At 39.0% G+C, this 12,452-nt stretch overlaps 1 protein-coding gene across 35 annotated transcripts in view; it reads right to left on the reverse strand.

Annotated features, from left to right (window-relative positions):
* The window catches only part of Map2 (microtubule associated protein 2), a 264,907-nt gene that overhangs the window by 76,623 nt on the left and 175,832 nt on the right, over positions 1 to 12,452 (reverse strand). For all 35 annotated transcript variants that reach the window (XM_040753408.1, XM_040753406.1, XM_040753412.1 and 32 more), the window contains one exon: positions 11,598 to 11,669. The gene's annotated coding sequence lies outside the window, so the exon portion shown is untranslated. The remainder of the gene's footprint in view (positions 1 to 11,597; positions 11,670 to 12,452) is intronic.

Raw genomic sequence — 12,452 nt, forward strand, 5'->3', positions numbered from 1 at the left:
CAAGAGGTTAGATTTATATAACATAAATCTAAATATAACAGCTTCTTACAGGGCAGTGCTAACCTTTGAAAGATCACATGCTGCTATGTGGAAACGAGAGCGGGTCATAGTGGAGCAATAGTAGAAACCAAGAGTTCAGTTTGGAGCCTCTTGCAGTTATCCCATGAGACATGATGGCGACTCTGATGACGGGATGTTAAGAAAACTGGGCAGAAGGTGATGGATTCTCGACGCCAGGCTCATTACCTGAAGAAGGGACTTCTTGCACTCTAAAACTACAGTGGAAAGAATAAGGCTAAATATGTTTTATCCGAGCACCAATATTTAGTTTATGCCTTTGTTTGTAGGACTGGGGATTGAACAGAGGGCCTCATGTGTGTGAGGCAAGAGCTTTATCAGTGACTATAGTCCCAGCCATTAACAAATATTTTATGTTATGTAATATAGTCACTCCACTCTACCATAAGAATTTTATATCTATAAATACATATGGGTTTGCTACTTTCCCACAGAGCTTCATTGAACAATGTGCCTGTCTTTGTGCTCTGTTTCAACAGCATTTTCTTAGTATATAAGAAAATCCTTTATGTATTCATGTGTGACATTTTATATATGCAAGTGTGTATGTGATGCTGCAATTTGAAAATTCCCCTTGGCTCGTCCACAAAGTTTCTTTGAAAATTCATATTTCCCCAAACAAGACTCAGTATGATTGTAAACACAGGCCCCCAGTCAAAACCCAGGGCGACTTTACTAAACACTGCTCTCTGCACTGAAACGCTCTAGTGTATGTTTTTCCCAGTGCTCTTCATTCGGGATTGATTACTACTGGATCTTGCCTGTGCTCCGCTCACTTTGAGTTTAAATGACAGGCTCTGGTACCCACTCACTGAAGTGTTGGCTTCGGCGAGTTCCCAGCTTCTCTTACAGAGATAACAACTGCATCTGAATCAAAGTGCCTCCTGCAGTAATTGCTGTGCACCACTGGAACCCTTGACATTCATTAAAAAATCAGTGCAGGTGGGAGCGAAAGGAGTAGAAAAAAATTTACGAGAAATCATCACGGTGAGATGCATCATCACACTTCAGAGGGAAGCTTTGACAGACACGCCCAGCTGCAGCAGCCTCCAACTTCAACCATGTGGTTTCTACTCATTGCTTCTCAAACTTCTCTCACCGATTTCTCTTTCTTCATCTACCGAGCAAATAGCCATGTCTCTTGGGATTTCTCTATTGTAAATGTTCTCTAGTGCCATGTGTGTGTGATTAAAGTGCCACCACCTCTCAAAGGGAAAAGGGATTTTTACCTATCAAGGAATAAATAGTGATCACACACAAACTCCCCAGAAATCCATAGTCAGAGGAGAGTAACACTCTGTGACAGAATTCATTAGCAAATAAGGTTATTTGACAGGATACTGAGGTGACAGAATTAATTTTATAAAACACTGAAACAATAGTGTGCTGGATATCATTATGTCAACTTGACACTAGCTAGATTTATCTGAAAGGAAGGAACCTCAACTGAAAAAATGCCTCCAGAAGACCTGGCTATAGGGCATTTTCTTAATTAGTGATCGATGCTGGAGGGCCCTGCCCATGGTGGGTGGTACCCTCCCTGGGTGGGTGGTCCAGGGTTCTATAAGAAATCAGGATGAACAAGCCATGGGAAACAAGCCAGTAAGCAGCATCCTCCGTGTCCTCTGCATCAGCTCCTGCCTCCAGGTTCCTGTCCTCACTGCTTTTGATGATGAACTGCTATATGGAACTGTGAGGGAAATCAACCCTTTTCTCCCCAAGTTGCTTCTGGTTATGGTGTTTCAATATAGGACAGTAACCCTAAGATAAATTAATTCTTATAAATAATTGGATACAGTGGTACTTGCCATGTGTTCATTACCACCCGAATACATAGTCCTGATGGAACAGATGCAAAATACAACAGGAGTTTTAATGTGATTTTTTGGGAGAGCATCAAAACATAAAAAAATTATATTTTTAGAGTGCTTAATAGTATGTCTATTTTCCTCAACATTCCACCTTTAGTCTACTTTTCTTTAAAAGTACACATTCCAGCCTGGCGTTGGTGGCACACGCCTTTAACCCCAGCACTAGCGAGGCAGAGGCAGGTGCATCTCTGTGAGTTCAAGCCAGCCTGGTCTACAGATCGAGTTCCAGGACAGCCTCCAAACTACACAGAGAAACGCTGTCTTGAAAAACCAAAAGTACACATCCTCTTAAATTGAAAGTGTTTATATTTGATATTCCAATTCATAATTCTAACAATGAATTTTGTATAATTATCAAAGTGCATTCTACAGTTAACTTTGAAAATTATTTCTAGATTAATTCTCTTAACAAAAAATTATTGTATTAAGTGAACGGCAAAACCAGACATCAGAGTATGTGAGCTGTTATCTTTTGTAAACATTATTTCCATCAAGAACATTTTTCAAGAAACATATCTGTGTACCATTGTAAGAATTAATTTTATAGACTGATTTGCCTATTTCATTTACTACTTTAGCATGATATAGGAATTATGATTCACTGTTGTGTCTCCATGGTGTGACTGACATCTGGTTTTGCCACCATGTAAGCTATTTGACCCATGTATACAAAGATAGGGTTTCAGAGGTTTCTACTAGAACGTCAGACGTCTCACTAGCAGTTTAGAGAACTGTTTGCTTCTTTATTCTGGGCACTCAGATAGAGCGCCTTTCTTTGCCCACATGACTGAGGAAAAGGCCCATGAGTGGAAGCACAGTCCTGGCCTGTATTCACCTGCATGTACTTCTCCTTTGTTTCTGCCCTCCCACCGATAGATGGTGGTGAAGCAAAATAGCAGGAGCCTGTGTCCTGGGTTGACTACAAAGATGAACCTCCCACCCCAAGCAGTACTGTTGGAGGGTCAAAACAAAGCTATGACAAAGTTCCAGAACTTCTTCTTAAAGCATTTAGCTAACCTGATTAGCATACTTGGTCTGAAAAATAAAACTATAAGGCATTTTTGTTGTTCACTTTAGGAAAAAAATTGTGTGTGTGTGTGTGGGTGTGTGTGTGTGTGAGCATGTACAAGATCGTCCAAACGATCTTGACCTTGGAATGTAGGCAAAGATGATCTTGACCTTTAGATTCTCCTGCCTTTACCTCCCAACTGCTGGGATTACAGGCGTGTACCACCATGTCTGGAAAATGCAGCTTTTAAAGAAGTTGTTTATTTTTTGATGTTATAATAGAAGGCAACATTTACAATGGATGAGACCAATAGCAGTGACAGGATTAGACGGAACACTTAAAGTCACTCTCTCCAGGTTGCTGCCCGCACAGCCAATCCTCACAGCCATTAGAAGAGCCGTGGGTGTTGGCGTGGGAGAAGTGAGAACCCAAACTGGAAGAGAGGGCATTTCTGTGATTTGTGCTCCTCTGCTCCTGGGTGTAACTGGAGCACAGATGGTCCATCCTTTGGGTGGGACCTTCTGGAACGTGTGCTATAGGCAGGACAGAATTTGCAGTTAGTATCCGAGGAGCACAAGATAGTTTGACATTTTCCCAAGGACATGGTGAAAGAACCTACTTCTCTAAAGTGAAAGAAAGACTGAACCTTTACATATGCCTGTCCCTGTGTCCCTTGTGTATGCCCTCCTTATCACTTTAGGTGGCTCTATCTGATATGTAACAGTTTCCTACCTTTTACCATATCCTTTTCCAATAATAATAATAATAATAATTATCATCATCATCATTATCATCATCATCATCATCTGCAGTCTCAAAATGCCAGTGCCTTTTTTTAGGGAGGGTTAGGAATACACCCTTTCTCCTATCTAAAACTACAACAATAACAGCACACACACACACACACACACACACGTGTGTGCGCACTCACACACATGTGCCCAGGCTCCCACTCATGCACTCACTTAGCAAACACAGACACAGAGAAGAATGTCAATCAAAGAACATCCATAAAATCTGTAATCACTTCTCTATAAACTCTTCATTGATTTCTTGTACTCTTTTCATACTTTGTTGCTCAGTAACAAATATTAACAATGTTATAAATATTATTTGTTTTATATCTACTACTATTGTTAGGAAGACACAACTATGGAAAAGGTGCAATCTTTGTCTTTGAGAACATCGCTAAGCCTTAGAGACAGAGATGGAAATAGTAACATATCCAATGTGATTTTTCTTTAGTCCACGACTATTAAAGGACCATGTACGTGTTTTATTAACAAGTGACACATACTATTTTTAGGACTAGAGAAATTATTCTCAGACTGCATAAACTTTGAAGTGAAAAGATATAACAAGCTATCTATAGTTAAAATACAGAGGGGAACCGAGGGCCTTCGAATAGTAGCAGCATGATAAATAAAGGCATGGAAGGTATACATTCAAGTGAGGAAGCAACAAGTATTCCACTGTGGTTGGAAGGAGGGAGAGATAATTGCGTGTGAACATTGTTTAGGAAACTTTTAAATCTGTTTAGGAAATTTTTAGATGGGAAAAAGAAACTATGTGATGTGCCCTCAGCATTACATGGTCATAGTACAGAGAGAGTTATCTATTTATAAGGATCAGGAAAGAAGCAGGAATCAAGGTCACTGCAAGGTTCAGACAAATGTATTGGAAGCCTGGTATGAGGGAGTAAAATCCTGGAGAAGGGGTTCAGCTTTCTGAGATCACAGAGCCCAGTTAATAAGAGAACTGAAGGAGAGGATTAATGATGTCACTCTTCATTTGAGTATATGCTAATTTTAAAATCAATTTTTAGACTTTTATCAGGGTGCCTCAGTAGGTAATAATGGAGATGCTTAAGGCTTTGATTGCCAGAAGGAGGATGGAAAAGTAAAGTTGGAAGCAGAAGCTGTGAAGTTATGGATGCTTTCATGTCCCTTGATGCTGTAAGTTCTTCATTCTCCTTGACTTAGTGCATGTTTCTTTGAAAGAGAATTCTTGGTTCACCTTAGGCCTGAGTCCCCCTTCTCTACCATGCTAACGTCTGCTTATCTTCTTCCCTCCCTGACAATATGAATGGTCCCCAGTTTTCTTTGCTTGTTTTTTTCTGGCATCATCTTCTCCATATCTCTGTAGTCCCAACATTTCATATATTCAGTAAGGATATACATCCTTGGCCCACAAATCCATTCTTATCATCACCACTAGCTAAGGACTTCATTTCCTACAAAGTTCTTGTCACCATTATGTGGTGAACATGCAGGTGAGTGTCGATGTAAATCTCCAATTTTCTTCTTCAGAGTTGACCCCTAATCCATCCTGCATCTCTGCCATTTAATGACATGTCCTATCCTGCTCAGACACCTTTGTTCTGAGACAAAGTCTCACGCTGTAGCTTGTAGCCTAGGCTGATCAAAAATTCATGACAATCCTCTTGTCTCAGCCTCCCAGTGAGAACTCAAAATTGCTTCAATGAGCAATGAAAAGCAAATGTTTTGTTTTGATTTTGAAACAAGGCAGCTGGTTTGGCTTTGAACTCCCCACAATCCTCATTCCTCAGCCTCCCAAGCACTGGGACTATAGGTATGGAGCTCCATGGTTTGTGTTTTGTTTTGTTGCCAGCAATACAAGTCTGAGGTGCAAACGGGATAGAAATCAATCATTCAATACAGAGGATGGCAATGGACTTTCTGAGGACACAGTCAGATCTCAGGGACAGTAGCTGAAGGTTGGCTTGCAAAGTTCCTCAGAACACACATTGTCCTTGATTAGAATTAGTTTGAATTATCATAGGACTTTGAGTTTAACATGCCCTAAGTCACATGTGTACAAGTTTACAGCAGTGTGGGCTTTTCCAATGCTGTGCATTGAAATAAGTGTGCATGTGAACATACACACACATAAACATGTGCATACCTCTTGCTAAGCCTACCTCGTCCATCCGTCATCAGGAGGACCAAATGAATGCATCTAATTTTTGCAGTTATGTGTAGAGCTAAAGCACTCTTCAAGCTACTAGTCTATTTCCCACTCTCTCTGGATTTTTCATTTTTTTCACAGGGTTTCCTGAAGTGTAACTCTTTTTAGTGCCAAAAAGTTACAACTTCTCTTCCAGGTGGCAAGCAGAGGGCAGACAAAACCATCCCGGGACCCTTCATGTCCTTACACAACTTCAGAACAGCTGCTGGGTTATGGATCACTCTTAATACAGTGATGTGACATGCCAGTTATCAATGAAGGGGGATACTGTGGAGAGTGAGAGGAAAGGAGCAAATATATTTCACTCAGAAATTTTAGATGCTGTGGAGGTGTTAGTCCATCATCATTCCTTCCTTGCAGTGAGCTATAATCTTTTCCCCACCTAAAGGTGTAGAATCTTGACAACCATGTACGTATTGTCTGCTCTGTTTTAGTGATCACAGCTTATTGGGTTAAAGCTGAGGTGATTAAAAACTTACAAGCAAATACTACATAAGTCTGGCCCTGAAGAAGGAGCAAGATGGTGATCCATGCCTGGGTGAGATGGAATAGGGCAATCTTGTGTTTCTGTAAAAGAAGAGTTATTGGCAGTCATGTGCAAACAAATTGAGAAAAAAGACAAGAAGCTTAAGGGCTCCAGAGAGAACTGTGGCCTTGGCTCATATTCACCTTCTGCCTTTAGATACTCATGGTGTCCACATCTGTTCTTGCCCTTGGACTATGAAGTCTGCTACAGGTTAGATATACATTGTGTCTCTCAGCGGTTCAGACATTGAAATTTTATTCCAATTGTGAGGTTTAAAGAGAAGGAATTTAAATCTCTCCAAAGTTCCAACAATGGGATTAGTTAAATTAGATAAGGTTATATGGGTAGAGACCCCTTAACTGAATTACTAGTTGTTTTGTGTGAAAAGGAAGAGAGACCAGAGGATACACACATGTATATTCTTTCCCATGTAATGACAACATTGTCTTGTGATCCTGTCAGATGATGGCCTAAACCTTAGACCGGAAAGATGAACCAAAATAAACTTGTTTCTTTACAAGATACTTTGCTTCTGTAACAAAAATATTCTAATAAAAGACTGCTTAAACAAAACTGTATTCTCATTCATTACAATCTAAGATCTATATTGACCAAGATAAGGTTATCACTATTGGACAGCAAATGTCTGAGTATGAACATCCAGCAGTATGGAACTGTCAAACTTACAACTAGCTTTCCTTTTTAAATGACTTATCCTGAAAGTCAACACAATAATTAATTGAATAATAGGCATTACTGGACCACCATTGCTCTTATTTATTTACTTGTTTACTCCTTCATTTGTGTGTATGTGTGTGTGTGCGCACACAAATGTGTGTACACTCATGTGCTTCATTGCATGTGTGGAAGTAAGTAGACAACTTGTAATAGTTGGTTTCCTGCCCCTACCCTGCTGGTTCTGGGTATGGTGGAAAGCATGCGTATTCAACTGAAGCTTCTCAGGTATCTCTGACCACTATTCATTTATTCAAACATTTGACTATGTGCTTGTCAGTAACAAATGTTTTCTTTTCCTATTTCTATTTGGCTAAACTGTTAAAAGACAATCCTTAATCGCAGCTGTCTTTTTATAGCAGGTGGCGGCCACCTCTGCCTCCAGAACTCCAGCCCAAACAATCTGCTTAGGACTGCTGAGGAAGCAGAAGAATGTGCTTGTGACTCAGCCTGCTAAGTAGGAGGACTATCATTGTTATTTTAACTCCTGCCAGAGGATGTGGGCAACTGTCTTATTCCCTGTCCCAGATAACTGAAGTAGAGATTCCTCATAAAAACCTCGCCCAGGCTTAGCTCTTGATCAATAAGAGCCAGAAGACCTAGGCACCAGGTGTGATTAGCAGCTCACTGCACAGAGTACAATAGGATTTTGTAAAAGTACCATCAGACATCCTAAAGTTACCAATCAAACTTATTTTTAGGATGCATAATCTACCTTGAAAACTGTTTCCATAGGATGTGTGAACAATCCTTGTGAGATAGTGATCAGTGCAAGCCAAGGTACTTATTTTCAGAGAAGATGGCAAAAATACCAGATTTTCATTCTCTTTTTGCTAGTTGTTGGCACATTGTGGCCTTACTGTTAGTCTTTCTGTTGCCAAGTATTCTCAGCAATATAAATAGTCATCAACTTCAGCTCCTGGTTGTAAAACTAAAAACATCATCCTTTTACACAAAACGTTTCTTAAAATATGAGCACCCTTCAGCTAGGAATGAAGAAAAATATAAACGTTCTAAAGGAATGTACAATCTATCTTGAATTGTAGCAGATTACAATATTTAGATAAAAGACTTCAAGAATAATACATTTTTTTACTCTTCAAATATTTTCCTCATTTCCATCTAGCTAACTCATTCCTAACTTGTGTTTGTAATTTGGGACTTTTGTATCATAAATTAAGATTTGGATGATAAAGTCAGCAACAAATTTTTTCACAATACTATAAAATCATAAAAATTATGGCTTGAAACCAGAAAGTGCTTGAGCACTAAAAAGTAATGAGTTCTGTTAAGACACATAGAGAAATGCTTTAAGAGCTATCAGTGCATTGTGGGTATTCTATGGGCAAAGTACCTACCTTCCACATTTCCCAGGAACCTTGTATATCTAGTCATCCCTTCAAAAAGTGAGAGCTCACTTGGGAGGGGGTGGCTTAGGTGATAGTGACATAGCTCAGAACATGATATAGTTTCTTCCATCAGAGGGAGGATACAATGCTGAGGTGGTGTTGGGGGGTGCTGAGGATGGCCATCCTATACAACCCTGTTGGCTATTGTAGGAGCGTGGATTCATTCTATACAGGTGACCATTGGTATATGTGGAATGGGAAAAAAGTATTGCACTGCCTTTTTTATGTAGACAACAAATTATGGGAATGCAAGACAGATGAGTTTTAATTATATAGGTAGAGACGATGAGATTTGATAATAGTTTAGACTCAAAGAGGTCAAGTCACATGGCTAGAACAGGTGGTGGAAACGAGAGGCAAACTGATTTTCAGAGTGATTGACAGTGCACTGTAGTACCCAGTGGGCTTTGTGTGAAAAGAGATCCTGATTTCATAGGTATCAGTAAGACAAACTCCAGGGACAAGGATCTACCTTCACATTAGGGACTGCATGTGTTAGGCTGAAAATACTCAGTTTCAAAATTTACATAATATAGTAATTAGCAACACTAGTAAACAATTCAAAAGATGTTCTTTACTGAACATTTCCACTGTGATTATCCTTTCTGTATAATCCACTTGGTGAAGTTAGTGTTATCAAAGGTGATCTCATGTACTAAAGAACATATCCAGATAGTAACACTTGCAGAAACAGTCACTTTTGCAGAAACACTAGATGAATGTTCATGTTTTTCCTAGATACTATTTTATCAGTTTAGATATTGTCTCTTCTTGATGTTTTAACATTAGCCCCCAATATACACAAAAAGATGCTAATAAAGACTTCCATATACATGTCACCAAATTCTAGAATTAACTGTAGGTTTAAACAATAATTTGGAAAGGATTTTTACTAAAACTCCTTGCATGATTTTCAAGGGAATGTAAATAATTAACATGGACCTCCCAAAACGTATTTTTCTTTTAAGTATTTTAAATTTCATATGTAGCATTTATATTATGTTTGGGAATAGTCAGAATTTCATCTTTGGTGAAACAAAACCTATGCTGATTTTCATATTATAGCAGAACACAGTGAAAATCACAGGTCCCAATAGATTAATATAATCCTTACATGCCAATTAAAAGATGTGTTTCCAGCTGGGAAAAAATGAAACATAAAAAGGCTTGGCATGGTATCATATTCAGAGACTGTCAGTTCCCTTTGGTCACAAATTACAAGCAGGTTTTATGAGACATGCTGAAGCCATGGTAGCATAGAATCTTTAAAGTGCTGTGGGATATTTAGAGGCAATAATAAGCACCAGAGATTAATATGTAAGTCAGTAACCATGGTAACAGCTGGACTGAGACAAACCAATCTCATGTGCCATGGCCGATGCATCTAAATACAACAGTGAGTGGAAGTAACCTATGAAGGAACATCTGCAGTGACAAGAGCTCTTTACAGTGGGAAGGTGTCACTGTGTTGCATTTGTTTGCAATGCATTATAACACATAGAGGACACTATGTATCTTTAGACTTCCAATACTCACTGGGAAGAAAGCAGGAGCAGGAGAAGAAAGCAAACAACAGTTCTTTTCCTCCTGTGATGTTGACTCAGGAAAGAGTTTAAGAGAGCCATAAGTGAGAGACTATTTATTCTTGTGGCAGATGCTTAGTATTCACCACAATGTTGTGAGTCTCTTGCAATGAAAACATTATACATTTCTTTCACTCAAAAATAATTGATGAGAGCAATTAAATGAACATTGTCATGGACAGTTATAGATAGTATATTCAATACCTTTAATAAAAACAAAAACTGAAATTCATTTTCTGAAATGAAATACAACCCCTTCACAATCTCTGTATAATTTTATTCTGTCTTCACTATTGCCTTTCTAGTTAAAAGGTGCAAAGTAAAAGAAAACAAAGTTTCTATTTGCAAACTGAGCTAAAATGCTCATTTATTTATATGCAATTATTGGATATGTGACAGGTGCACATATACAATAAGATTGTGCCTGCTGTGCATTTTCAGTAAATGTTACTTTTTCTTATATAAATCCAGATGGAATTTATGTAAACATAGGAGAATCTAATTCTTGGGCATTCTTCCTCAAGCAACTATCCCCAGGTCACTACCGAGGCTGGGTTTCTTTCTCCCACATGTCCACTTTGGTGTTCCTTCTTCCAAGTGGACAGTGAGCTCTGCCTCTTGTCCCTTTGTCTCAGGACCCTAATCTATGAAGTGGATATCATGCATTACCAACCTCACAGAGCCGATGTAAGGAAATAAATGCATTTAATTACATAAAGCCACATGGAAAGAAGGCTAGCATGTGGTAATTCCCGAGGAAATGTTGTTGTTATGATTAGCCATAGCAGAAGAGAGGGGCTTGGTTCAATCCTCATTTCAAAGCCAGATCTTTGCAAGTCAGTCTAATTGGGAAGTGATTTTTAATATGACATTTTTATTGATTATATGCAAATTTCATATAATGCACCCTGGTCACTTCCCAGTCCTCCCAGGTGCATCCCCCACCCTTGTGACTTTCCCAAAAACAAATGAAGAAGAAGAAGGAGGAGGAGGAGGAGGAGGAGAAGAAGAAGAAGAAGAAGAAGAAGAAGAAGAAGAAGAAGAAGAAGAAGAAGAAGAAGAAGAAGAAGAAGAAAAAGATACCAAGTCCAATTGGTGCTGCCCATATACTCACTGGATCATGGTCAGACTCCCAGTGGCCAGCCCCTTAAAGAAAACTGAGTCCCCCTCAACTCCCACCCCTGCCAGAGGCCCTCAACTATGAAGAACTCCATGTGAAGTGATATTTTATAATTTCCAGTAATTTTGCTCTGAAATTCAAAAATGCTATTTATTCCTGAAAAATAAATTAGCATTTAATTAAAAATAAATAAAAAACCAAGAAGAAGTTAGAGAAGAAGTGAAGTGTTTTTCACAACAGCAGGCTGCTCTTTTATGGCAGAGGGAATAAAATTTTACCTATTCAAGGAAGTTTGAAGTAGTGATGTTCTTTGTGTTCTCAAAGGACTGATGGGATATTCTGGCTTCTTTCTGTTAAAAAAAAGATGCAGAGAAAACTTAGGAATTGATTTCTGACTCACACATTCCAATCATATCAACACAAAACAACTTTGAGCTTTCACTTTTGAATTTGGGTAACTATGAGAATACAAGATGGATTTCCTATAGTCCAGTCCTCCTCGGCTTAGCATTTGTGACCTGCTGGGCACTAGCTCAGCCACTTGACATAAAGCAGTGAATGCTTTACTTACCATTTTGCATCTTAATGATTCTTAAGAGTAGCATCCAAGGAAGAGGAAATTTTTAAATTATTCTCGGCTAATAAATAGCAGAAGATTGTTTAATCTCCCCAAATAATATATTTATAATTGTTAATTATATCCAACAAGCTTGAAAAAGACTGGGCTTCTAGCCCAGTCTGCATTGGTTTTATGAAGCACGGGATGGAGAGGGATTTTTAACAACTAATTAAGTCTCTATAGAGTACTAAGTTCCCTTTGAAATTAGAAAACCTAAAAGTCACTCTGGATTAGCAGTTCTGCTGAAAAGATGCCACTGAGAGTCATACGGAATACTCCCCATTGAAGTGGTTCCTGGAAATAAACAGAGATATTGGAAGGTACAAGGCTTGTTTTCTACTTTACTAGATGTCCGGGTGCAGCCACCCACATCCGTGGCAAGACTACAAAAAATTACAGTGTGTAAATCCCCTGTCAAATCCAGCTCTTACACACAGGGTTTCTAAAGCTGTGTATTTACGCATTTCCCCCAGGACTGTAGAGTGCTTATCCCAACAGACACACCCTATCCTAT

Source organism: Mesocricetus auratus, unplaced genomic scaffold, assembly GCF_017639785.1.
Source record: "Mesocricetus auratus isolate SY011 unplaced genomic scaffold, BCM_Maur_2.0 Super-Scaffold_100010, whole genome shotgun sequence".
Classification (NCBI taxonomy): Eukaryota; Metazoa; Chordata; class Mammalia; order Rodentia; family Cricetidae; genus Mesocricetus; species Mesocricetus auratus.